General features: G+C 46.6%; 1 protein-coding gene across 1 annotated transcript in view; it reads right to left on the reverse strand.

Moving 5' to 3' along the window:
• Positions 1–26,222, reverse strand: part of Tmem132c (transmembrane protein 132C) — a 197,912-nt gene that overhangs the window by 128,843 nt on the left and 42,847 nt on the right. The window lies entirely within an intron of this gene.

Consider the following 26,222-nt stretch of genomic DNA (forward strand, 5'->3'; position numbering starts at 1 on the left):
ATCTATCTATCTATCTATCTATCTATCTATCTATCTATCTATCTATCATCTATCTCCCTCCTCTTCTGTGACCCCCTATTTGCCCACCTAACAAAAAAGGCATACCTTGTGAAGACACAGGAAAACAATCATCTACAGCCAAGTAAATGACTTACCAAACACTGAACCTATGGGCACCCTGACCTTGGTAATCCAGCCTACAGAACTGCTGGGAAATACATTTCTTTTTGTCACTCAATCCTGTGCCCTGTAAATACAAGTGTAGTGATAACTGCACTTTCCAAAGACCACTCACTGTTGATTCCCCAGTTCGGTATACCTACTCTTCATAAACTGTGACCCAGATCTTTCTCACAGTAATAGGTGGAGTGGATGAAAATGAATATCCCACCCTCCTGGAGCTTGGTGGTGTTTGAGGACTAGTCATTAAAAGGGTCCATGAGCCAAGCTATTCCATGAGCCCTGGTCCACATGACATCATAACACAACTACTGCGTGGGCCTGCTCAGTTAGGCCTGGGTAACACAAAACACTTAATCCCACTGGATTTGCCTTTCCTGAGAGGTGATAGGACTTGCCTCTTTCTGTGAGTATATGTGTGCTTTCGTGTGCACGGTGTGTGTGTACATTTCTCTATGAGAAGGGCAGAGGTCAACCTCAGGTGTCATTCTGCAGGAGCTGTCTATTTGGCTTTTCTTAGGGTCACTTAGTGACCTAGAAATCGCCAGTGAACCTTAGGAGCCACCTGTCGTCACCTGCCAGAGTGACAAGTGTCATTCTGGACTCAGGTCCTCATGTTTGCATGGCAAGCATTTCACCAACTGGACCCATCTTTCCTAGCTTGGAATCAGCCTGCTGCCATCGATGGGGGCATTTGAAGGGAGGATACAGTCCGAATACTGCTGGCCCTCAGCCTGCTCTTGCTGTTTTAATGAATGAAACCAAGTTTATGCCATGATGCAAAACAGAATCAGTGTTGAGAATCCCAGCCCCATGCCTCCCAGACATACGAAAGGTATGAGTACAGGGGCCCATTGGAAGAAGGAGGTCCTTGTAGATCTTAGCATGGTGAGACAGCCATCAAGAAATCCCCTCCAGGGCTGCCACTTGGGCTCCTTGATGCCTCTTGAATTCCTCATTGTTTTGAATCAGAGATGGAAGGATTTTTCTTTGAACCAGAAAACCATACATCAAGCTCTCGAAAGGCGGACTCTGAAAGCTTCATGCATAGCTAATGTACCTGTAGATGGGACAGACCCTGGCGTATTGAGGACGATGATAGCCTTCAACTTTTCTCCACTTCCCTGAAAAGAAGTTATGATTTGAAGGTGGAGAGCCTCCGAGCGAGGCCTCGAGAGTTAATGGGACCACTTTGGCTAGGTGCCATCACGTCTGAAAACCTGAATAATGAGGCACACTTCGCCCTTCATGTCTCAACAAAGCCCTAAGTAATGGCAGAGCTATTATCCCAGGCTCCGATTGACATGGCCTTCTAAAAAAGCCCGGAGATTGTTAAGTGGGTTGCAACAAGAAATACTTGGGAGAACAGAGAGAATGGAAAGTTCTACAGATACATTTTTTTTTTTTATTCAAAGTGGGGCACCACTCTGGCCCAGAACTGGAGCTGCCAAGGCTTCTAACACTACGATGGGGACGTAGATGATTGTCATCTATGTGGGCCATTACCATGATGAGCGCAGAGTTATGCGTAGGTTGCCTGTCACCTTGGCCAGGTCAAGCCAAAAGCAAGAGGCTGTCAATTACAATACCCTTACTCTTGCTGCAAAATAATCAGGAGCACTTAGGGATGGAAGGTCACCAGGCTGACTGCACTATACCACTTGCATGCCTATATGAGATCTGCTCTCTGAGGTGATAAAAGGCTTGTCAGTGTGTCTTTCTAAGATGACTAGGGATTCATATATCATTTAAGTAAAAGAAGATGTCCTAGTTTTGTTTCTATTGCTATAATTTAAAAACCCAACAAAAACCAACTGAGGGGTGTTAGGCATGTCATTCCTGATTATTGTCCATTATTCCCATAGTCTATATGGTCACTGTCAATATTTCAGAGAAACTGAAACAGAAACTCAGCTAGTCACACAAGATCACAGTCAAGAGAAGAAGCAATAAACACAACCTTGCTTGCTTTTAACCAACTTTTCCCTCTTATGCTAAAGATCCCCTCCCTGACTAGAGAATGGTGCTGCCCATAGTGGGCTGAGTCTTCATTATCAGTCAACAATCAAGACACTCTTCCACTGATGCATCCACAGGCCAACCTGATCTACACAATTCCTCTTTAAGACTCTCTTCCCAGGTGATTCTAGGTTATGCCACGCTGACAACTAAAACCAGAGAACAACAGAGAAATGCAGACCTTGAACTCTGGAATCTTGAAGTCCTGAGAGAGTTGCTGCTGTTATCCTGGCAGGACTCACTGGAAGTCACAGGTTTGTGACTTTGTTCACCCAGGACTGTCCCTCCCCTATGATCATACACATTGCTTCACTGGCACATGTTGGCTAACACCTCTGTGGGAACACCCACCTCAAGCCCACCATTGGTCATATGTCTGCTTCCCCTCTGGGCTACACTCAGATCTTGTCTATTCTATATCTTAGCTGCAGTGCTGGCTGTCTGATAGCCTCCTTCTTCTTCCCTTCCTCTATTTCTCCCCTCTCCTTCCTCTATTTCTTTCCCAGCTCCACCTCCTCTTCTACTGCCTACTCACTGCCTGGAATACAATGTAGCAGAATAAGTTTATTGCTACACCCCTTTCTTAAAACAGCCAGAATAGGATGGCAAGTTAAGACAGCTGGGAATCTTCAGGGGGATTTTCTCATGCTTAGGCTACTGCTGGTCCAGGCTGTTCCCAGGATTGTGAGATTTTTCTCATAACCACAGACCCCAAACCTGGAGATGCTGTGCATGGGAACCTGGGGGTAAGGTCTAACCCAGTCTCTCCTGCCCACTCCTCACTAAAGGGGAAGAATACAGAAGTTCATCTGGACCTATAGGACCAAAGTCTCATCTTCCTAATTTTATCTGGTGGGTCTAATGTGTCATTGTGATTGGACAGTCAGACCATTTGATTCTTTCCCAATATGCAACACGCATCTTGTGGTAGAGGAAGTTCCTCTTCCTCTTACGGGCCCAGAAGGAACACTCATTTTTAAAACATTTGCTTAAATTTTACACATGTGGAAGAATGAGTGTGTGTCTGTGTTTTGAGTGCATAACTATATCACACATGTTCAGAGCCCACGGAGGCCAGAAGAAGGTATAAGAGACCATGCAATCAGAGTAACAGATGGCTATAGGCTACTAGGTGGGTGCTGAAAACCAAATTCAGATCCTATACAAAGCAGCAAGTGCTCTTAACCACTGAACCATCTTTCCAGCCCTGCTACATCATATTTTGCTCAGGTTACTACTGGACGCTCATATACATGTTTCAGTATATCTCATTATTCTCTAGGGTTGTAGCTAAAACCAGAGGTAATAAGCCATAAACCAACTGCTTAACATCTGGAGGAACTGCTGCACTCCTGGACAGAGCAGGGTGCTCCCTAGTCCTCCCTTGTGGGGAAAATTTAAAAGGCCGCCGCAGCAGCGCAAGCCCCAGAGGGACTTCCGCCACCATGGCGGTCCCACATTAGGGAAGAGGTCCTATGGTTCCAGCGGCCTGAGGGCCTTGGCGGTGGCAGGCCCCAGTAACACGAGGAAGTCCTTGGTTCCAAAAAGGTTTATTGTCATGGCGGATAATAGATGGATCTAGGCGTACCCCCCAAAAACTCAGGGCAGTCCCGAGTTATATAGGGAGGGAGAAAGGGGGAGGATTGGGGGAGGATCTGGGGGAGGAATGTTTAATTTGCTCTGCCCTCTGGCCTTCATTAGTATGTAAATCCCTAGAGCCTGAGGCCTATAGCCTGGCCTATGTGACTCTATGGAGATCTATGTGACTGCTTTTCAGAATCCTGGATGATGGGAGGGACCGAACTCATGCAGACCGGTTCTCATGCAGAATTCCACGGAGAATCTCGGGGTTCTAGGCACCTGCTCAACCATGACCCAGGATACCCTTACGCAGTCCCACACTCCCTCACCACCAATGAGTGAGAGAGACGTCCCATTTCCTCAACATTTGCTGTCTTCTGAATCTAATCATGCTGATGAGTTGGAAGTGGCATCTCACTGTGGCCTGATTTACATTTCCCCAGTGAGCAATTAACCGGAGCCCCTCTTCACATGCTTACTGGAGAAAAGCCTTCTGCCGTCCTTTGTCTGTGCTTTAATTGAGTCGTTTGTGTTTTTATTATTGAACCGGAAGAGTTATTTGCTAGGCTCGGCGCTTATCATCTGATCACCAACTTCCAATATTTTCTCCCAATTCTGAAAGTGACACCTTCCCCTTCTTTATAGGGTTCTTTTGAAGCACAAAGGGCTTAATTTTAATGAAGTCTGGTTAGTATAGTTTTTCCTTTGATGGCTTGTGAGTTTAGAATTAGAGGTAAACTGTTCTCTTTGTTCTTTTTTTCCATTAATTTGTTTGTTTTTCTGTCTGTCCGTCCATCTGTCCGTCCATCCATCCATCCATCCATCCATCCATTATGTAACTCTGGCTGGACTGGAACTCACTATGTAGACCAGGTTGGTCTTGAACTCAGATATCTGCCTGCCTCTGTCCCTAAAGTTTTAAGATTAAGGTGTGTGCCACCATACCCAGTCAAAAATGATACTTGAATGTGAGGTCATGTCCATCGGTGTGATTCTAAGCTCTCATTTCAGTTCTTTCATCCGGATATCATTCCATTTAGAATTAGCTATTATAGCTGGTAGGAAGCAGGGGTCTGGCCTTGTTTCTCTCTGTGACGATAACCACCTGTCTGACCATCATTTATTAGAAGAGCCATTGTTCTTCCATTTTGTTTTCTTGATACTTGCTACCACTGAAAACCAATTAACCACAAGATGACAGATTCATTCAGGAATTACAAACCTTCCTCATAGACCTGTAGACCTGGGTCTGTCTTTATCTAGCTCTACTCCTTTGTGTCAACACTATTGTAGCCTGTAGTAAGCTTTAAAACAAGGACCTCGAACCCTTCTTTGTCAACACCATTTGGGATTTTTCCTCCGTCTTTTGGGTGCTCAGGATTGAAACTTGGTACATCACAAATGCTACGAGAGTGAGTAGTCTAGATCCAGACACACCCCCAGACCCTCTGTGCATTCCTGAAGCAGGCGAACAATTTCTGCACAAAGTGGTAAGAATCCTATTTGAATTCACCGGCCTGCCATTCTCGTTTTAACAAATGCCTCCTCGCCATCCCTCATGTAAGCAATGCTAACTAAACTCAGCGAGTTATATACATGGAGCTCTGCTGAGATCTTGTTCAGAAGAGTTTTCCAAATGAAAGGGAGGGAATGAGGAAAGGCCATACGCATACATATACACACATATATAAATATACAAATATACATATATACATATACACATATACATATACTGCCAGTGACAGGTACCCAACAATAGCACACTGAGGGATAAACAGGTTTTTGGTTGACACCTGAGTTGCCATAGAGACCTTGGGAAATAACCATTAAGCTGAGGTCAGGGAGAGCACAGGGTGAGTGTGTGCAGTGCAGTTACACTTAGGGATGAGCTATGGAGTTTGACCTTAGGCTTGGTGATGGACAATCCAGATCGGTAGCATGTTCAAGTCCAGGTCTAGAGCCTTGGTTGTCCTTGACTCTTAGGGAGCAGATAATGTTTAAAATTTAGATCTCAGCCCAAAAGCATAGGGGAGTCTTTCCCCGTGGATCCTCGTTCCTTGCACAGCTCGCTCTGTCAGGAATGTGTGCACAACTCTATGCTGACCCAGGAGGGCAGCCTGTAGCAGACCTCAGGGGGCAGAACCAGCTGGGGAGTCGGAACTTATTAATATGCGCAGACCACTCAGCTGCAGTCCAATCCATCAACCTCGAAGCTGTTGTATTCCAGGAAGAGGCTCCAGCCGGAAGCTAACTTCACCAGTCTGCTTTCATCTTTTGCTATAGTCCTCGCTCCCTTACAGACTGGGGACTCTTGTGCCTTTGATTGTTTGGCTGATTCTAAGGCACAGAGAGCTCCTGACTTCAAGTCCATTTTCCTTCTGGTCACACTTGAGCACTCTGGTGCTATGGTCAGAGCTTTGAACTTCAGCATCAGATAACAGTGGGCTGATGTCTCAACTCCTATTTCCTACTGAGGCTGCTCCATAGAGGAGTGAAGACTCAGCTTTGGTTTCTCACCTCAAATAAATATCACAGCTAATAGAATATTCCAGAGTTAAGTAAGTTACACAGCACTTAAAGTAATTAGCAAAGGAAAGACAACAGCGACTGTTAGCTAATTATCATATAGGGTACAAAGAACAAACACCACTGTCTAATGAGACAGGCTCAGATTTGGTTGTTAGGACCTAGAGACTATTCTAGAATAATATACAGCCCACTGTGGATGGTACCACCCCTGGGCTTGGTGCTCCTGGGTTGGGTAAGAAAGCAGGCTGAGCAAGCCATGGGGAACAAGTCAGTAAGCAGTGTTTATCTTGACTTCCTCTGTGATGGGCTAGGGAGATATGCCCCATCAGGTTGGTTTGTAGAGAAGTCTATGGGGCCATTTTCTCCATTGCAAATTAGTGCAGGATGGTCCAGTACATTGTTGGTGGTGCTGACCCTGGGCAAGTGGTCCCTCCTAAGTTCTATGAGAAAGCAGGTTGAGCCCAGGAAGAGAGCTTGGTGCTCACTGCCCAGGAAGCCAGCATGGTGTTTAGGACTCTTCTGGGCATGTAGAGGCTGGCGGATGGACTGAGGCAGAGAGAACCATATGCCAACACGATTGAGCCTCATATCCACGACCTGAGCCTGTCCCTGGGTCAGTACTAAACGCTCATATATATTCACTTCAGGAAACCAGAACGTCACTAAAAAGACCTTTAAGAAGAACTTCTGTTCCCAAATTATCTCCCCATTAACCTCCATTGATTTTCCCTGATTCAAATATCATCCCCTTAATTGAAAACGGTTCTGAGTTGTACTTTGGAGGAATAACTGACATTTAAACGTGTGGTGTGGACTGCAGGCAGTGGCTCTCAGTCTTTTGGGGTTTGTGACGTGCTTGCTTGGGTGGAGCAGAAGTCTCTTTGGAGTTCTTCGGGGTGTGGCTGGTTTGAACGATGTATTTCAGGTGTTATGGAAAACCCTAGTGGCTACACCATTCACCTGGTGGGCGGTCAATGGAGAGGCACTTATAAAATACCAATTCCATGTGTTTTCCTGTGTGTAATACTGGGAGGGGACATTGGCTTGTGTTTAAATCTTACCCTTCTCCCAATCCGTGGCTCAATCTTCCTCTGACATCTTGAAGATATAAGAGACCTACCATGCTTAGAGGGGCCCTGGCATCAACACGCAGGTTTTATTCTCTGCCCCAACCTCCTTTCTCATCCTTCTTCTCCTCCCACTTTCGTGGGAGGGTGGTTAGGGAAACAGAGGCAGTAACAGGGAGAGGAAGCTGCACACCTCACTCACGAGTGGCATGCTTCCTTGCCTGCATGCCACACCCTTTCCAGGACACAGCCACAGCAGGTGGGGATAGGAAGGGGCGGGGCATGAGTCCAAAGGAGGAGGAGAGAGGGAGGCTGAAGCGGGGTGCAGAAGCATGGACATCTAATGCTGGGATCAGGCAAAATTCATCTCAGCTACCCTTGTTTATATGACTGCCAGACACCTGGAAGGTGTCTAATATAATCAAGAACCATACTTAAAGTTTGGTTTTAATGAACTACAAGTTAAATAGCCACCCATGGCTAGAAAGAACCTGAATGACAGTTCAGATGCTGAGGTCGGTCTGTTCTAGAGTGGCTGGGGACCAGTGAGATTTGAATAGGAATCTGAGCGGCTCGAGAGAGTGAGGCCCGTGGCCACACAAAGAGCACATGAGGCAGAGAGAGCAGAGGGTGCAAAGGCCCTGGGGCAGGTACAGAGCAAGTGTGCTTCAGAGCTGTGGGGTCTGGGTTGGTGTCCTTGTGAAAGACCGGGCCTCCTGGGCTGGCTGGTCACGAACAGGACGTTACGATGCGTGAGGTGAAGGCATGCTGGGAAACTCTGAGCAAAGGCATTTCAGGATCAAATGTAATGTTTGAAAAGAATAATCCATTCTTTTTAAAATAATGATTTGAAATTGTATGTGTGCGGTTGTTTTACCTGCATGCGTGTCTGTCAGCCACACGGATGCCTGGAATCCACAGAAATCGGAAGAAATGCCAGATCTCCTGGAACTGGAGATCTCCTGGAACTGGATCGTTCCAGATGGATGTTAGCAGCTATGTGGGTATTCAAAATGAACCCAGGTCCTCTGGAAGAGCAGCCAGTGCTCTTAACCACTGAGCCATCTCTCCAGCAGCCAAGGGAATCACTTTTTGTGACTATATTGTAGACAGTCTGTTAGCAGAAAATAATTGGATGGGCAATCAGTTAAAAAGTTTCAGATTCTTAAAATGATATTTTATGTATTTACTTCATGCATGTGTATATGTGTGCCTATGCATGTATGTCATGTTGCAAATGTAGAAGTCAGAGGACACCTGGAAGACTTGTGTGAACCAGCCCTCTCCTTTTAACATGTGGGTCCCAGCTCATTCTTGAGGTAAAATTGCTGACTGTGGGCAGAGTCTGGTCCAGTTCTATACCCAAGAACAGGAAGCAAGGGAGGCTCCAGAAGGAGAAGACAGTCACTAGATACTATCTGTAGGTTGTTTGGAGACGGATGAGATCTGAATGGGAGTTGATTAGAAGTGGATGGAGGCTGAGGAAGAGAAGAAAAGTCTCACTGGGTATCCTGGGACAGAGAGACTAGCCAAGGCTGGCATTATTCCTTACAGGGCACAGTGGAGACAGATAGACTATCCCCGTGCTGGGCACTCTGGAAGAGACAGACTAGTCCCTGGCTGGGCATGCCCCTCACAGGGCAACAGTGAATGAAACATAACCACTAAGGTTTATGTGTGGCCACCCTGCCCAGGTGCTGTGCCCACCTGAGTTTATGCAGTTGGCATCTAGACTAGAGAAAGAGCCATACCTTCCGGACTCTGTAACTCCTAAGTTTTCTTCCTTTCTTAGGTTGCAATCCAGAAGGCCATACTGAAAGTCTGAGGTTTAGTGTGTGTGTACGTGTGTATATGTTTGTGTGTGTATGTATGTGTGCTTGTGTGTGTGTTTGTGTGTGTATATGTGTGATGTATGTGTATATGTTTGTGTGTGTATATGTGTGTGTGTTTGTGTGTATGTGTTTGTGTGTATGTGTGTTTGTACACGTTGTTTGTGTGTTTATGTGTGTTTGTGTGTTGTGTTTATATGTGCATGTATGTGTTTATGCGTGTATCTGTGTATATATATGTATGTGTTTGTATGTATGTGTGTATATGCGTGTTTGTGTGTATGAGAGAAAGAGAGAGAAACAGAAACAGTGCATCCCCAGAGAGCTGTGCTTTCTTCAGTATGCTTTAAACTCTGCAATGACCAGCAACACGACACAGAACATCTGCAATGACACGGGACGCTCATTAGCCATGTTCCACTTGGCCGCCCATGAACCAAGGGCTGTCCCTATTTCATCCCTTTGTGAGGTGTGATATCACTGTGTCTTCAGATAATGATGGGAAATAAAGAGGAGCAGGTTGCTAAGGAAACAAGTCCTCCTTTAAGTCTTCTTGGGGGTCCCACCGGCCCTCATCCCCGACAGGTGGATGTGAAGACATCCACCACACACATCATCTGGGCTATCTGTCGGAAGAGGGCGGCTCTTGGCCAGCCAGCTTGTAGATACACGCCAGGTCAATTCCCACCAATCTATTTTCATTTTTAGCATCTAGTTCTGTGGGTTCTCCCTTAATTAGTTTTCTTCTACTTGAGAAATAGTACATTTCCCCAGTCCTTACCCAGCTCGCCACGGTGTGGGGAATGAGAATTCAGAGACCAGAACACCTACATGATGCTGCCACTTCTCAAAGTCAGGCAAGGTCATCTGTGACTCCCAACAAAGATGTCAAAGATCTTGCAGCTAGTCGCACATTGATTGAAGCATACGCACCATGGAATGACAGCCAGGTCTGCCTATAAACATCTCCTCAGGCAGCAGACCTGACAGTATCACAGGTCCAGACTGTGAAGAGGGTTGAACAGAAACCCTTGACTCTGTCCCCACGAATGATGCTTTGCTCCACTCCTAAAATGAAACCAACACCCAAGGTGTCCATCCTTGTCACCTAAATGTGAACTGAAATCTTGGTGTATCCAGAGAGAGGCCATTTTAGGGGGAACTTGACATCTTGGATTCTAACCTTGAAGCGTTGCATGCTATAAACATGATATTTGGCTGCTGAGAAATGGAAAGCAGATGAAAACCAAACTAAGGATGAGGATGAGGATGAGGAGGAGGAGGAGGAGGAGGAGGAGGAGGAGGAGGAGGAGGAGGTATGGAGGATATTCTGCTGGGTCTTTAAAACCTCCACCAGCCTATGATTAATACTGAGGATGGTGGGAAGGGACAATAGTCAACTGCTATTAAATCCTGGGTGACAGGTTCCACTACAGGGGAGGGGCAGACCCCTCAGCTTTCCTAAGGTCTGGGCTCCCTGATCCCTTGCTTCGAGATCCAAGCATTTCCCAGCATCCTCTTAGACATCAGAAACCACCAGAGTACCCACTTTCCTCCTGGCTATGATAAAACGCCTGGCAAAAGCAGTGGGATGAAAGAAGGGTTTATTGTGGCTCTCAACTTCAAAGGATCTAGTCTATCATGGAGGGAAGGCATGGCGGAAGTCGCTTGAGGCGGCTGTCGCTTGAGGCGGCTGGTTACATTGTATCCACAGGTGGGAAGCAGACAGAGATGGATGCTTAGCACTCAGCTCACTGGCTTCTTTTTATTCAGTCCAGGACCCCAGCCTATGGGATGGTACTGCCCACATTCAGGGTAGGACTTCCCATTTCAATTAACCTAGTTTAGAAACTCCCTTACAGACAGGTACATTTATCTGTCTCCTAGGTGATGCAACATCCTGACGTGTTAACCATCAAGATCATCCCTCACAACTTCCTTCCCAGGGATGGTAACCCTGAAATAGCTTTAAGTGTTGCAAAATTCCCAGGTGGTGGGAGGGGTTTGTTCTGGGCTAAGAACTCCTTAGAGTCAAGAGGTTTATTCAAAACCTTCATGATTGGAAAAATATCTTTCTAGTATCCTTGTAGACAGCTGAAGGGCTCTGCCTGCCCTCTTGCCAGACAATTCTCATTGGAGGACAAAACTATTTCTTGCTCAGCTATCTGTAACAACTACTGAAGTCTCTAGTTAAGAGAACTGGACATTCCTCTCTAGGAATTTTCCCCAAGGCTCTTCTCCTTACTGTATAATAACCCTTTTAATATCGGGAACCACCATCATGTCATCCACAAGAATGATAGCGGTGTAGACACCTCCAGGAAGCAGGAGTCGAGGAAGAAGCGCAGACAGAATGGAGACATGATGGGAAGCCTGAGAGACTGGGGTGCTGTGGGGTTAGTGTGCTCCCACAAAGTCCTTATTGCCTGCTTGCCTCTACAGCCCCACTGTCTGGCTTCTAGACTCCCTGGGATTCTGACACTTTCAGGTTCAAAGCTTTGGCCAGTTCTGGGTCCTGAAGAGAGCCACCTCACTGAGAAGCTGATTAGGAGTTGTTTTCTTGGCTATCTGCATTTGAAAGGAACCCATGGGTCTGGAGAGATGATTCAGTGATTAAGAGCACCTGTTGCTCTTCTAGAGGCTCCATAGTCTCAGTGCCCGCATGGCGGCTCACAACCATCTATAAAGCCAGTTCCAGGAGATCTGATGCCCTCTTCCGGCCTCTGTAGGCACCAGGTATGTACATGTACATACATATATACAGGCGAGACACTCATACACATGAAATAAAATAAATAAATCTCTCCTTTAAAAAAAAAAAGATCACTTATTTCACAAAGAGAACCATCTTCGTGCTCAGAGTATCTACCAATATGACCTTAAATCTATTTCTCCATGAGGAAATGGGGTTTTCTGGGGCTGGGGAGACTGCCTCATGCCAAAGCTGCTCAACCAAAGGTCCCTGAGCTTCCTCCCTTCCTCTATCAAAGGATGTGGGGTTTGAGTCATTCTCGCTCAAATAATTTGAACACAGCATGCTAGGTTCTGTGTTGGGGGCCCCTCCATTTTCTCCATGGACACCCTGTGTCTCCCTCTTATATTTTTGGTTGTGAGCCTAGCCTTTAACGGCTGAGCCATCTCTCCAGCCCCTGTGTCTCCCTTTTAGCCTAGTATATGACTTGGACAGTTGTACATGGCTCTTTACCTGGCTTCAAACCATAAATGCCACATGAAAGGCAGTTCATGACCCTGGTAAGGCTGAGGGCAGCCCTGGTTGTCAAAGCAAGACCCAAACCCAGATTCAGAATGATGCTATTCAAGAGACCTGTGTACCATCTCTATGACCTTGAAATATGAACAACACCTTGCCAAGCCTAAGCATTGAAAGGATACAAGAGTGCTTAGGGGAGATATCACAGTTACTAAGGACTGAAGATGGAAAACATACGAGGCAGTGCCAGGGGCAAATGAGTCTTCCTGAGATGGAAAGGGTCTCTTGTCCTTTGACAACATTGGAATAATTGAGAAATGGGGAGCTAGCCACTGGACAAAAGTGTTGCTGCTCCCAATAGGTGCATGACCTCAGGATGCCCAAGAAACCCCCACTTCTGGTACCAAACCTCAGATATTAAAGGAACTAAACAGCCTCCTCCACACCGAGTATCTGAGTCCTACAGATGGCTACAATGAAGATGGTAACAGACCTTACTTCAACATGCTCCGTTCAAGCAGAACTGCTCCATCCAAGCCTGTATTTTATGAACAATGAACATTCAACTCACACTCATTAAATATCGACTATCTGCCAAGTCCCGTGCTCAGAGTTGGGAGTCACTGTATATAGCCTAGGCTCAGCCCCGCCCCTTTGAGCTGATGAGAGTCAATTCAGAGAGCTGGATCTTCTGAAATGAAGCACAGGGTGGAAAAAAATGTAGGGTGAGTTATTCTTGCTCAAATAATTTGAAAACAGCAATGCTGCTGGGTGCTGTGTTGGGTGCCCCTCTACTTTCTCCCATGGGCATCCTGTGTCTCCCTTTTAGCAACCCAGTGTGGGAGGAAGGGTAATCTATGCATTGACTACCATCTCACAGTCTGTCTCTTTATCAGGAAGAAAAAAAAATCTATGCCCAAAATGCTAAGAAGGGGGATGGTTAGCAAAGGGGGATAGGTACCAAAATCTAGATTTCAGATAGGAGAGCCCATTGCATTTCTAGTCTGAATCTTTCATACTTAAACAAAAAAGATTAAAATTTTAAGTATGTGCATAGGTATATATCAGTGTGTGGGTATGTGATCCTAAGTGCAGAGCTGACAAAGTCCAGAAGAGGGCGCTGGATCGCATGGAGCTGGAGTGACAGGCAGTTGTGAGTTGCTGGGTGTGTGTTTTGGAAATGAACTCAGGTTCTCTGCATGAATAGTACATGTTTTTAACTGCTGTGCCACCTCTCCAGCCTCAGTCTGGGCCTGGAGAATATTCCCACGTGTTAATGGCCAGGTGTGGGTCTGGGAGAAGGCTGTCTCCCAGCCCTGTGTTGGTTTGCTTAGAGATCGGATGCGGTCACATCCTGGTGATTCTCTAGTGCCTGGCTGGCTACTTGATATAACCTCTTAACAGTGGCAGACTAGAGAGTCTTTGGTTCAAGGTTAGGGGCTTATTACAGTCATCTTTGACCTGAGATATACAGATTTGGCAAGGAAGGTCTCTTACAATGCTATCCACTGAGCCAAAAAACCTTTATCTTCGTAAGACCAGAATGTTGGGTTGTGAAAGATCACCACAGCTGAACTTCTTGACTGTTGATTTCTCTTCTAGACTGTGGGGCTGGGGGTTGAGGGGGAGGTAATGGGACCCTCATCTTGCTCTCTTCCTGGTCATTTGTATGCAATTCTGCCCTAATAACACCTGATCTCTTAGGGGAGGAGCTAGAGTCTACAGGGCTGGGAAGAACTAGAGACTGGGGTGCATCAATTCAGACATAGGGAAGACACCATCTCTGCTATGTGGGCTGCTTTAAGGCCACCCATGGTCCAGCCCATAACCCCTTCCCTACCCTCTGTAAGTCAGCCTAAAGAACTCATCCGTTACCCAGGCTGGGCTTTGAGAGAATCAAACTTTGGTTTGCCATTGGGATCTTATGAAAGATTAGACATTGTTTAGTCCCTAACCCCAAGAAGGAGAAAAAAGTAACAGAAAGCAGGTGAAGGAAGAACCTTGCATGTACTTTTGCCCACAGGGATGCTTCCCGGTACCCTGGTGAGGTGGGTGGGCACTTCCCCAACTCCTGTCACAGGGCAGAGGAGTAGAGGGTCAATGGAGGAAGTTTGTCTGGCAGAATATGGTTGCGGGAAGTCTGGCTCCCAGGTTTACACCCTCAGCAGGAGATCCGTGAAGGATTCCTGCTGAGGACTAGATATGGGGTAGTTCAGTTTCTCAGGCCATATGGTCTCTTACAAACACTCTGCCATCTGAATGAGGAGCAAGACAGCCAAAACACAAACAATGAGCATGGCTGTGTTCCAACAGAGCCTTATGGATGGATGCCGAAATTTGAATCTTGTTGAATTTACACTTGTCATAAAATATTTCCTTCTATTCCCTGCCCCCTCCCTTCCTTGTTCTTTAAGAGTACTCTTATCTTGAAAGCTGTGCAAAAACCTGGCTTGGCTCATGGGCTGTAGTTTGCCTGCCTCTGCTCTGGGCCAATACTCTCTGCCCCTATATTTAGAAAGAAAACCTTGGGATTACTTGTGCTATGTATGTGGCCCACCCCCTCTCCTAGCTTTCTCCTGCAAACATCTTCAAGCCCATAAAAATGTGGAGAGAATAGGACTCTGTATTCTAAGCATGATGCCAGCAGAGAGCCAGAGTCCTGTTGGGAGGTTTCCTGGGATGGATGAGGTGGGGCTTGTGTGAGCAAGCAAACAGGTGCACCTGAATCTTCACAGTCCACATGAGGTAGGAGGCTTGTCTCTCCTTCCTAAGGCCTGTCAATCAGAGACAGATGCACACTGAGAGGCGAGGACCTAGCACTGGAAAGTGCTAGAAGGTGGTAATGTCCTCACTCTAGAGAGCCAGCACCCAGAGAACAGAGTGGTAAGCACTTTGAGATGCAGTACAGAAGCAGAGTAGGAAGCAATTGAACGTTCCACTTTTCCCAGAGCTAAGCAGGACGTGGAGGCTAAGAAGAAGGCTGACAAGGTGTCTCTAAGCTCTCAGCAGCAGCTCCCTGGCAGGATCCTCCCAGAACCCCATCATTGCTCAGCCTCCATGACCTCCAAAGTTAGAATAGGAAGGAGTTGAGCCCAGGGTCCTTGGCCATATGATTTATTTTCTTTAAAAGCCATAAGTGCTTAGAGATTGGGGTGGGGAAAAAAAAAGAAGCAGCAGCAGTCTGAACACACAACAATCAATGTTTTTCAATAAACAGCTGAGGGCTAAATCGAGGAGGAAAGCGCAGCCATAATCACACGGAATGAACCTTCATTAAGTCTCCCACATGTGGCCCGGTGCACCAGCATGATGAAAACAGTGCTGTGACCTACTTTTACCTGATGGGTTGCTTCACCTGTTCGGGCTTCAGGAGACCCATTGAGTGGCAACAACTTTGAAAGTAACTACTCTGGTAATTTAGCTTATGGGACTGAGGAGGACCCAAAGGCACAGCTGAAAACCAAAATGTTTTAGGTCAGATTTTCTTGTCTAAGTAAAACATGTCTGTTGATGAGAACATCGGGTCTCATCTTCTTTTCCCTCATGGAGGGACCAAGACCAACCATCCAAAAGGCATCCCTGAGGGCATCTAAAAGGGCTAGGACACACTCTCAGTGACAGATTGCCTTCAGTGTCTTTGTTCTTTGTCCCTCCCTGCAGCCCTGGAATGTGGCTGTGATAGTTTGAATGAGGATGGCTCTCACAGGCTCATATTATGAATGCTTGGTCCTCAGTTGGTAGAACTGTTTGGGAAGGATTAGGAGGCATGACCTTGTTGGAGGAGGTGTGTCATTGGGGGTAAGCTTTGAGGTTTCAAAAGACTCAGCCATTCTGAATTTCTCCCTCTTTGCTTCGTGGCCATGCCTCAGGATGTGAGCTCTTAGCCACTCCTTCAGTGCCACGACTGTCTTCCTGCTGTCATTCTCTCTGCCATGATGGTCACAGACTCTGAGACTCTAACTCTCTGAAACTGTAAGCCCCAAAGAGACCCTCCCTTCTATAAGTTGCCTTGGTCCTGGTGTCTTATCACAGCAATAGAAAAGTAACTAAGACAGTGAGCCCTTCCAGGAAAGCATACTTCTATCTGTGGGCCTAGCCATAGAGTTCTCTTTCAATGACATGAGAAAGATAGAAAATACAGGGGCTGGTGAGATGGGACAGCAGTTGACAATGCTTGTTGCTCTTGCAGAAGATCCAGGTTCTGTAACCAGGACTTGTAACACCAGGTCTGTGATGTCCACTTCTGATCTCCACAGGCATTCATACACACATGCATATGCACACAGATGCACAGTAAAACAGATGGGGAAGATGTGACATGTGGCTTCTATGTGTGCCTAAATATATCATGACACTCATGCTTGTGGACTTTGAAATAGTAGATGTTACTTCAGACTACTGAGTTTTTTTTGGGGGGGGTTGTTTGTTACACAGCAGTTGCTAACTGGTACACCAGCAGATGTTAAGCTCAGGCAAGCCTTAAAAGAAAGCTGATTTTCTGGAGAAAGCAATTGTGATATAGTTTAAATCAAGATGAAAGTAAGGCTTTGTCTCAGACACAGGCTTAGATTTCTGTATTTGTTTGGGTAATTATAATAAAATTTCTTACTTGGTGGAATAAATGGGAAGTAAACACAAATATGGAGTCTTTATGGGCTTGGAAGGATAAACACATTTATCTGAAAATACATCACCTAACACATTTGCCCCGGCTCAGGAATCTACAGGTTGGTGAGGAGTCCCAAGTTACTTCCTAAGTGCCTAAGCTACTGAGAAACACGGAGAAAGATGCTGAGATCTAGGGAGTCAAGATGAGTGAGGGGCTTTCAGAAACTCTTTCCTGACATTGAATCTACGTCTCAGCTACCATCATTATCGGATATGACAGGAGGGTCTTCCTGTCTGTGATTTTATGATATAGATGGAAAATGCTCCACTTTATGACAGATGTGGGAAGAATTCTTTCCCTCACGTCCCCCCAATAACAATTTTCAGTCATCAGGACCCTTTGTGCAGCCCAGCTTTCCTTCCTTGCTGTACATCTGTTAAGCCGTGAATGTGGTCCCCTCTACACAGCTGCTTTTGTTGTTGCTGTATGTACTCTTATAATCTTTTTTTTTAAACTCTTTTCTAGAAATCATGAGGAGCAACACCAAGTCTAAAGCGTACTGAATCCCTATCATGAGGGTCTAAGCTGTGTCACACACTCCCATGAGCCTTTCGTGTGGGTCTCTTCCATGCCAGGTGACTTGGAGATACACTTATCAGGGACTAACTTGACTCAATTTAAATTTGACAGGTGTGTCAGTTAGCTACTGCTACGTAACACACAAACCAATTCCAAAACTCCAGGTTCAGAATGACATCTGTGAAGAGCTAGTAGGGAAGACACAGGTTGGTTTGCCTGGGTTGGATGCAAAGGTGCTCTGTTACCAGCCTTCCCTCCCTGACCCAGAATATGCTGCATGTATCAGCTGGATGAAGTTTCATATCAACTATCTTGGCTGTGGGCTGGACAGAAGTACCTGAAGGCTTCTGAGCTGCCAGAGATGTGGAAATAAAAGTAGGGGGTTATGTATTCCTACACAACACCCACCTGGCCACTCCCCAGTTCTGGAATGCTGCACAGGTGTTGCATGGGCTTCCTTGCCTGTCCCATGGACAGCACTTGCTCCGTATTTCAGGGAACCCCTAGAATACATGAGGAGTCCCACATATAGTCCTGTTCCCGGATCCTCACCGTGTTCCCTCTGGATGTATCAAGTCCTCAGCACCCAAGAAGATGCACCTCTGTACCAGTTACTTTTATGTCACTACGGCAAAAGTACCTGACAGAAGCAGCTGAAGAGACGAGGTGCTTGTTTTGACTCAGGATTCGTCACGGTGGGGAAGGATGGTGGCTAGCTTGGCCCGTGGTGGGCGGGAACTTGAAGCATGGCATACTCATATCTTGGTGGATTAGAAAGCAGATAGCAAGATGCAAGCAGAACTGAATTATAGCCTTGGAGGCTTGCCCTTATTGGCCTGCGCCTGGCACCTAGACCCTGGGTACCAAAGATCCTCTAACCACCCCCTCCCCCACCCCAAACAGTGCAACCACCTGGGGACTTGGTTGAAACACACAAGCCTATGAAACACATTTGACATCAAAACGTCACCTATAAGAACTGAAGAAAATGACTACTGCCTGTCCTTACCCACACTTAGTGGCCTCCCTGGCTGAGATGACCATCAGCACGCCCTTAAAAACCTGAGTAGCTCTGCCGTAGAGTTCCATCCTCTCAGAAACACAGCCGCCATGTTCATGTTTGTGAGCATTCATCATAATGGGGCCCATGGACTGTTGGCATTCGGAGCAGCCGGGGAGGGTCGTAGGACTCTTACCTGAGTATCCAGCCACTCCTCATGGCTATCCATATACAGCTTTGCTGTAACTACATGTGACCTTGGAGTCTAGGGGAAGATTAGAGTCTAGATAGAATCTAGGGAAGACTAGGGGGAGGCTCTCCATCAGCAGGTATGGAGAAATCATCATCCATGCTGGGTGCAGAATGCCCAGTGTGGCTACTTTGGGATGATCAATGCCACTGCCAGGAACCCCTCACCACCATTAGTGAGCCTAATAAACTTGCTGGCTCCCCAGGGTGGACCTTGGTGGAATGGTGCTTTGGTTTGTCCTTGGGAACTTCAGAGTGGGGGTTGTTCATATCTCCCCCAGGGAGGGACTTTCTACAATAAACTTTCACCAAGATATATGCGGTTTGTGGGCTGGAGAGCTCAGGCTGTTTTCCTGAGGACCTGGGTTTAGTTCCCAACCCCAGCGTGACTGCTCACAACCCTCTGCAACCCCAGTTTCAAGGGATCTGTCGCCCTCTTGTGCTCTCTGTGGGCACTGCAGACATCAGGTGCACAGCCATCTATGCAGGCAAAATATAACATGTGCGTGAGAAATGAATCTGAAGAAAAGATAGACCCTATGTGCATTAGCATATCCCAAAGGTATGTCATTGCCACTGATTCCAGAACATTCTATCAGCCTGAAAGAAACACTGTATCTATTCTCAGCCACTCATGTTTTTTTCTTTACCTGGCACCTGTGGCCATGAATTCCATCTTCTCTGGCTCTTGGATTTGACTATTCTGGACATTTTATTAAGATTTATTTTAACTTTAATTATGTGTATATGTGTGTCTGCATTGAGCATGTGTACCTGAATACAGGACTTTCTGAGACCAGAAGAGTGTCAGATCCCCCGGAACTGGAGTGACAGGCAGTTGTGTTTACTGTGAGTGCTGGGAACCCTCTCCTCAGCTCCCATTCTAGACATTTTGTATACAAAAGAAATGGAAATAACCACAATAAATGGTCTTTTGAGTCTAAGCCTGAGATATTTTTATTCAGAGAAAAAAATGTAAATACCTGAAATAAATGACTCTGTGTGCGTGTGTGTGTATGTGTGTGTGTGTGTGTGTGTATTTTGATCTCATGGTGCCACTGGCCACACTGACTTCTGGGAAAAGCAAATGAAAGCCCCATGTGTTCCTCCCTGCAGTCACCTTACAGAATGGCTGCCTGTCCCTTACAGAATGGCCACCTGTCACATGTGCCTCTTCCACGTGGGACTATCATTGCTGGAACACTGACCTCTGAGGGGACAGGCTATTGCTGAACTCTTTGTCCTTTCCAGACTATTCCAATATGGCTTGGTGTGAATGTCTGGCTACTATACACACACAGAAAATGGAGACACAGCGGTTCCTGGTTGCTTTCTACCAAGCTGTTGCTTTTTGAAAAGGTGATGGCCAGTGATTACTGAAGCTTCCTGTTCCATGCCTACTTTCAAAGACTACCATCCAATCAAAAGGTCCTGATGTGAGAACTCCTTAAAAAGACACAGAATTGCGTGGAACCACACTGATAGGCTGTTCTACAATTCCCACTCCCAGGATGCCAGATTGTTCCCCACACCCAGAGCATCCCCACAGGCATCCTAACGACCACGAAAAACATCGGAACATAATGCCCACTGTTTCTGTACACTTGCTATGAAAAGTATGTCTGAGTTTACGAAGTGTGGCTCTGCGGTCTGGCTGCAAAATAAATGCCACCTCTATTGAAGATGCTCCAGCTGGATGCTGGCAAGAGATTACTGTAGACCAACAGCATCCTTAGGTGTGATGCCTTTGGGGAGGATCGTGGAGGATGCTGAAGGCAAGGAGGCCTGTGCATAGCCATTTAGGAAGCTGGCAGATATATAGAAGTATAGAGCACCTGCCATAGGCAAATCCAGAATGCTTTAACCCACCCCACCCCTTGACAAAACCCAACAGGCTGGGTGCAAGGTCCAGCAGAATGAGCTTTTCCTGGGAAGCATGTGTATGTGCATGTATGCATGCATGAATAAGTATGTGCATTCCTGAATGCATGCATATGCACATACATTTGTGAGTACAAACACACAATGTTTGTGTGTGTGTGTGTGTGTATACATGTGTGGAATCCAGAGATCAACATCCTGTATTGTTCCTCAATCACTCTCCACCTTATTTTCAAAGACATGGTCTCTCAGTGAACCCAGAGCACGCCAAGTAGGCTAAGCTGGTTTGGCTATCAAGACCCCCAAATCTTCCTGCATCTGCTTTCCCATGCCTGGAAGTATAAACGTACACCACAAACCTGGCTTTTAGGTGGGTGCCAGGGATCTGAACTCAACTCCACTTGCTTACACAGCGAACACTTTACCAACAGAGCAATGTCCCCAGCCCAACCTTGGAGTTTCTGAGAAAGGCCATCCCTAGACTTGTCAGGCCCAGCAATTCGTGTTTAACTCAGGGGGATATGAAGCCCTTCAGGAGACTTGGAACCCATTACAGTTTAGAAACCACAGCTGTAGAGTTCTAGGACAGGGTGGTGTACCCAGGACCTGAGCTGTCAATCAAGCTCATGATCACCAGCAAGAAGGCCTTTCAAGACAAGAGGGCCTAGAGTGGGATGAGTGATGACCTCCCCAAAATGTGCCTGTATCTAGAAACTGAGATATGGCTGCATTTGGAAAGCCCCTTTTTTTTGGGGGGGGGGATGTCATCAAAGATCCTGGAAAGGACTGGGTCTGCAAGGTCCTCACACCACTGACAGATCCCTTCTAAAAGCTCCTGAAAAGCACTGGGTCAGGAAAGGAGGGGACAGAATGTCTGCAGCCAGTGGAGACCAGGGAAGGTAAAGGAACCACTCCTCAGATCTTCTAGAAAATTCTAAAGCTCTCATCACCTTGACTTGGGGATTCTGGCTTCTAGACTTTTGAGGCAATTCATTTTGGTGTTTTAACCTGTGATGGTCAACTTGACAGGATCTAGAATCACCATGGAAACCAGTCTCTGGGGGATCACTGTTGAGGGTTATCCAGTTTAGGTTCATTGAAGTTGGAAGACTCTATGTAAACGTGTGCAGTATCATCTCAAAGGCTGGGATTCTGGGCTGCATACAAAGGAGACAGTGATCTGAGCGCCAGCATCCATCTCCTTCTGCTTCCTGACTGTGGATGTCATGTGACCAGTTGCCCCATGCACCTGCTGTCATGCCTTCCCTCCATGATGAACTTTGTCCTCAAACTGTGAGTCACACATTCCTTAAGTTTCTCTTGTCGGAGTATTTTATCACAGCAATAGGGAACATACACATGGCATCTAGGGTAGTTCGATAGAGCCATCCTGGAGAAATAAACCCATGGCCTGGCCTTTCAGATAGGTGGACTCCTGGTCTCGAGATGTCAAGGAAGAAAAAGTAGCCTTTCCTCAAGCAAGGGATGCTGGGTAGAAAGTGTACTCATAAGGTCAAGGTGTGTGGAAGAACGTGGCCCATCCTCCATCTCCTGGATCTGTCCAGTGTTGGCCCTTAGGTGCTCCAGTCCCTTGCTACTCCATTCCCAGTCCAGGTGTGAGCCCAAGGCCTTTCTGGAAAGTCTTCTGTGAGTCTGGCCACTGGGTCCTCAGTGGATCTAGACAAAAGTTACCTTTTTACCATATGGGAACCTTTATTACTCTGTTCCAAGTCATCCTGGGGGCTTCTCTGGATCCAATGTGGATATCATACCTGCTTGAGAGTTACAGCTTGGCTTGCAGCACACACAGCCAACATGAGAAACAATTTACCAATGGCTGCTGGACACAGGAGCTGTCGCTGCTGCTTTGCTGTACCTCAACTCTCGACTGGTGGGACAGGCAAGACCAATCGCACAGGGGCACACATTTAAAAAAAAAGAAGAAAGCTTCAACCCAGAGAACCGGGTGCATCCCTGCACACAAGACCACCAAGAACCCAAGGCGTCCTGTGGTGACTGTGCTCTGTGTAAACTCATTTTTCTGAGTGCAGCTCTCGGCCCTTTCTGACCAAGAAGGACCAGCATCGCATACCACACAGCGTGATGGCTCAGGACACAGAAGGAAGACAGGCTGTGATGTAGCCACCATCAGGGGAACAGATGGAGGTGGGTGGAGCTTCTGATAGGACTTTAATCCTATCAAATCCTATAGGTTCTGGGGATTGATCCCAGAGCCTCACACGCTCCAGCAGAGCGCACCACCGCTGAGCTACTTCAAGCCCTGTTGTTCTTTTTACTTTTTATTTTTGGGGTAGCCTCTCAGTTTCTTAGAAAGGCCCCAAGATTCATTCTGTTGCCCAGGGAGATCCTAAGCTGACATTGCCTTCTCTCAGCTTTCCAAGAAGCTGGAATCGCAGGCTTATCTCACAGGGCCTGGCTGCTTTGAAATCTTACATTATTAGCTTATGTTCCCAAATATCGTTTGAAAAATCAGTTTGCTCAGCAGCACAAGGGTGAGGGAACAACACTATCTAACTGTTCTGAGAGAAATTCATTCCATCTTTAACATGGCCCTACAAGGTCGGAATCAGCATTGAACATTCAGGTTTTACAGAGGAGAGGACCTAAGTACAGAGAGGCTAATAATGTCCCAGGGTAACACAGCCAGGAGAGTGTTAGGGTTGAGGTAATCTCCTAGGCCAGTGGTTCTCAACCTTTCCAACACTGGGACTCTTTAATATAGTTCCTTATATTGTGGTGACCCCCCCACCATAATGATATTTTTATTGCTACATCATAAATGTAAATATTTGATATGCAGGATATCTGACATGTGACCTCTGTGAAAGGGGTCACCACTCACAGACTGAGAACCTCTGTCCTAGGTCAGTTTACCCCTGGCCCTGTGTATCTAAAACTGTGCTTGGAAATGCTGCCACCCACTTAACCTCTCCTTTTCTAGTTTAAACCCCTCTAACAGAGATTATTTCAAATTCTTATCTCCCATATTGATATTCAAACTCTTTTTGAAAGTTATGCTCCAGGCCAGAGACCAGACTTAACAGCCTTCTGGGTTTTTCTGCTCAAAAGGTGAGAGTCTGAGATTCTGACCTGTCTGCATTTTTTTTTCTTTCAGCTGGAAGTAGGGGTGTCTACACCTTCAAATTTATAGGCAAATCTCATTGTAGCTAATGCAACAAGGAGCATATGGACAGAAGGATTCGCCTCCCCCACCCAGCCTAGAGCGAGCTGAAGTGTCTGCTGATATCTTTGAAAAGTCAGAACGAGGGGAAGCTGGGTCTGGAGAGATGGCTCTGACGTTAAGAATGCATCCTGTTTTTGGAGAGGACCCGGGTTCAGTTGTCAGCATCCACACCAGTCAGGTAGTTTTACTGTGACCTGTAACTCTAGTTTCAGGGGATCTAACACCTTCTGCTTATCTCTGTGGGCAAATCCACTCAGACTTACACAGGTGTATACACACACACATACACACCACACACACACATTAGTCAATCAATTGTTTTTAAATGATCTAGAGGAAGTAGGGATGTCTGGAGCATTTAGTGGGGAAAGGCTAGAGATACTGTTCAAACCTTTGTGTTACACAGGACCCCCATCTACTGAGCTAGCTTGACAACTCCTGGCTCATAGACTTTCCTGCTACATGATATCTCACAGAAAAGCTTAAGTGTGGGGAAAGACCCATGTTCAGGCCAGAGGTCCTCAAACCATTCCCCCAGCCCAGGCTCCCTGTGATCGTTGTAACTAAAAACTTTACCAGAATATAGCATACTCTTGCATTGCCAGTGGCATCATAGGATGATCATAGCAAAGGCACCTTGGCCTGCAGAGACGGGAGTGTTTACTTTAGAGTTGTTTTCACTAAGAAGTGTAACCCGACCATGTGCCCCTGGAACTACAAATGCATTCCTTCTGCACTGAATATTCAGCTTAGCCTCTAAGAGAGGGTTGTTTCCCGGGCTGCTCAGCTTCTGTGGCTTGTGTGTGGGGGACCTGATCCGTTCGGCTCTGTAAACAGGACTGATTTGTCGGAGTGCTTGTTATATTGTTGCTATGTCCCAATACCTGACAGAAGGCTGCTTAAGGGAGGATGCTTTACTCTGGCTTACAATGTGGGGGAAGGTATCCTGACGTGGACGGCAAGGTACCACAGCGGAACAGGACGTCTGGTCACGTGACGTCACCAGTCAAGGTCAGGAAGTAGAGCTGCGACATAAGACCCCAAAGCTCACTCTCAGCAACTCGTTTAAGTGGTGAGTCTCTCCACCACTTAAAGCTCACACAACCTTCTCAAACAGAGCCATCAGCTGGGGACCAATTGTTCAGTCACATGAGCCTATGGGGACATTCCACATTTAAAGCACAGCACTGATTAACCTATCTTCTTCAGCGTCCTGCACATTTTCCTTCCAAATTAGAAATGGCCAACACCAGGAATATTAGAAAGATGGGTGACTAGCAAGCCATTAGATGTTCCTTCTGCATCTGCCTCAGGAGACCACAGGGAGGTCAGTAGGCACTGCTGAAGCTGGTCCCGAGACTACAGAAGGTCACAGGGGAAGGCAACGGCAGTAGCCTGGGGTCAGAAGTTGCCGAGGAGAACTCGTCCATCACGGCAGAGGAGTGGACAGTCAGCATCCTTTCTCAGCGTCAGCGGCTGACCCTTCCTATTCTCACCATTTGTCAAAACTGAAAAGCATGGCCGTGTGCCAGCCTGGCATCTTGCCCACGTGCGCTTCACTGCGGTCTCTTAGAAGCTGCTCTGCTTGGAGTGTGGGGGGGGGTGATTTCAAAGCAGGGTTCCTTCAGTAGAGCTCGTGGGTCCCGCATGAGCTTGAAAAGTCAACTCAGCCGCTCTCAAGCTGCCTTTTGTAACACACGAAGAAGACACACAAAGGGCTGGTTCACCACGCCAAAGTAAATATGCACTCGAGAAGCTTTCAGATATAAACATGCACACACACACACACACACACACACATATGTGTGTATAGACATGCACACCCACCTGCATACCTAAATGGATATTGTAAGATCTTGTTGGCTAACATATGTGCATAGCGTCCGAGTTAAGCCATAGTGTGTTCCTACAAGTGAGGGCAGAGGCTTAACCTACTGTATCAGTCATTTTCCTAGTTGCTTTAACAAAGTAATTTACCAAAGCAATTTAAGAAGGGCAGGCTTTCTTCTGGCTTACAGGCCAATAAAAGAAGTCCATTATGGTGGGGACAGCATGGCAGCTGGTCACATTGTTTCCACAGTCAGGAAGCCGAGGGTGATGAACGCTCATTGTGATGCCTATTGTTAGTTGGTTGTGATAGTGACTAGTCAACTTGACAGGACCTAAGATCAGCTGGGAGATGGGCCTCTGGCCATGTCTTTGGAAGACGATCTTGATTACCTTTGTGGAAATGGGAGGGTATATCTCAACTGTGGGCAGAGCCATGCCACAGGCAGAAGATTC

This window comes from Grammomys surdaster, unplaced genomic scaffold, assembly GCF_004785775.1.
Source record: "Grammomys surdaster isolate TR1022 unplaced genomic scaffold, NIH_TR_1.0 166, whole genome shotgun sequence".
Taxonomy (NCBI): Eukaryota; Metazoa; Chordata; class Mammalia; order Rodentia; family Muridae; genus Grammomys; species Grammomys surdaster.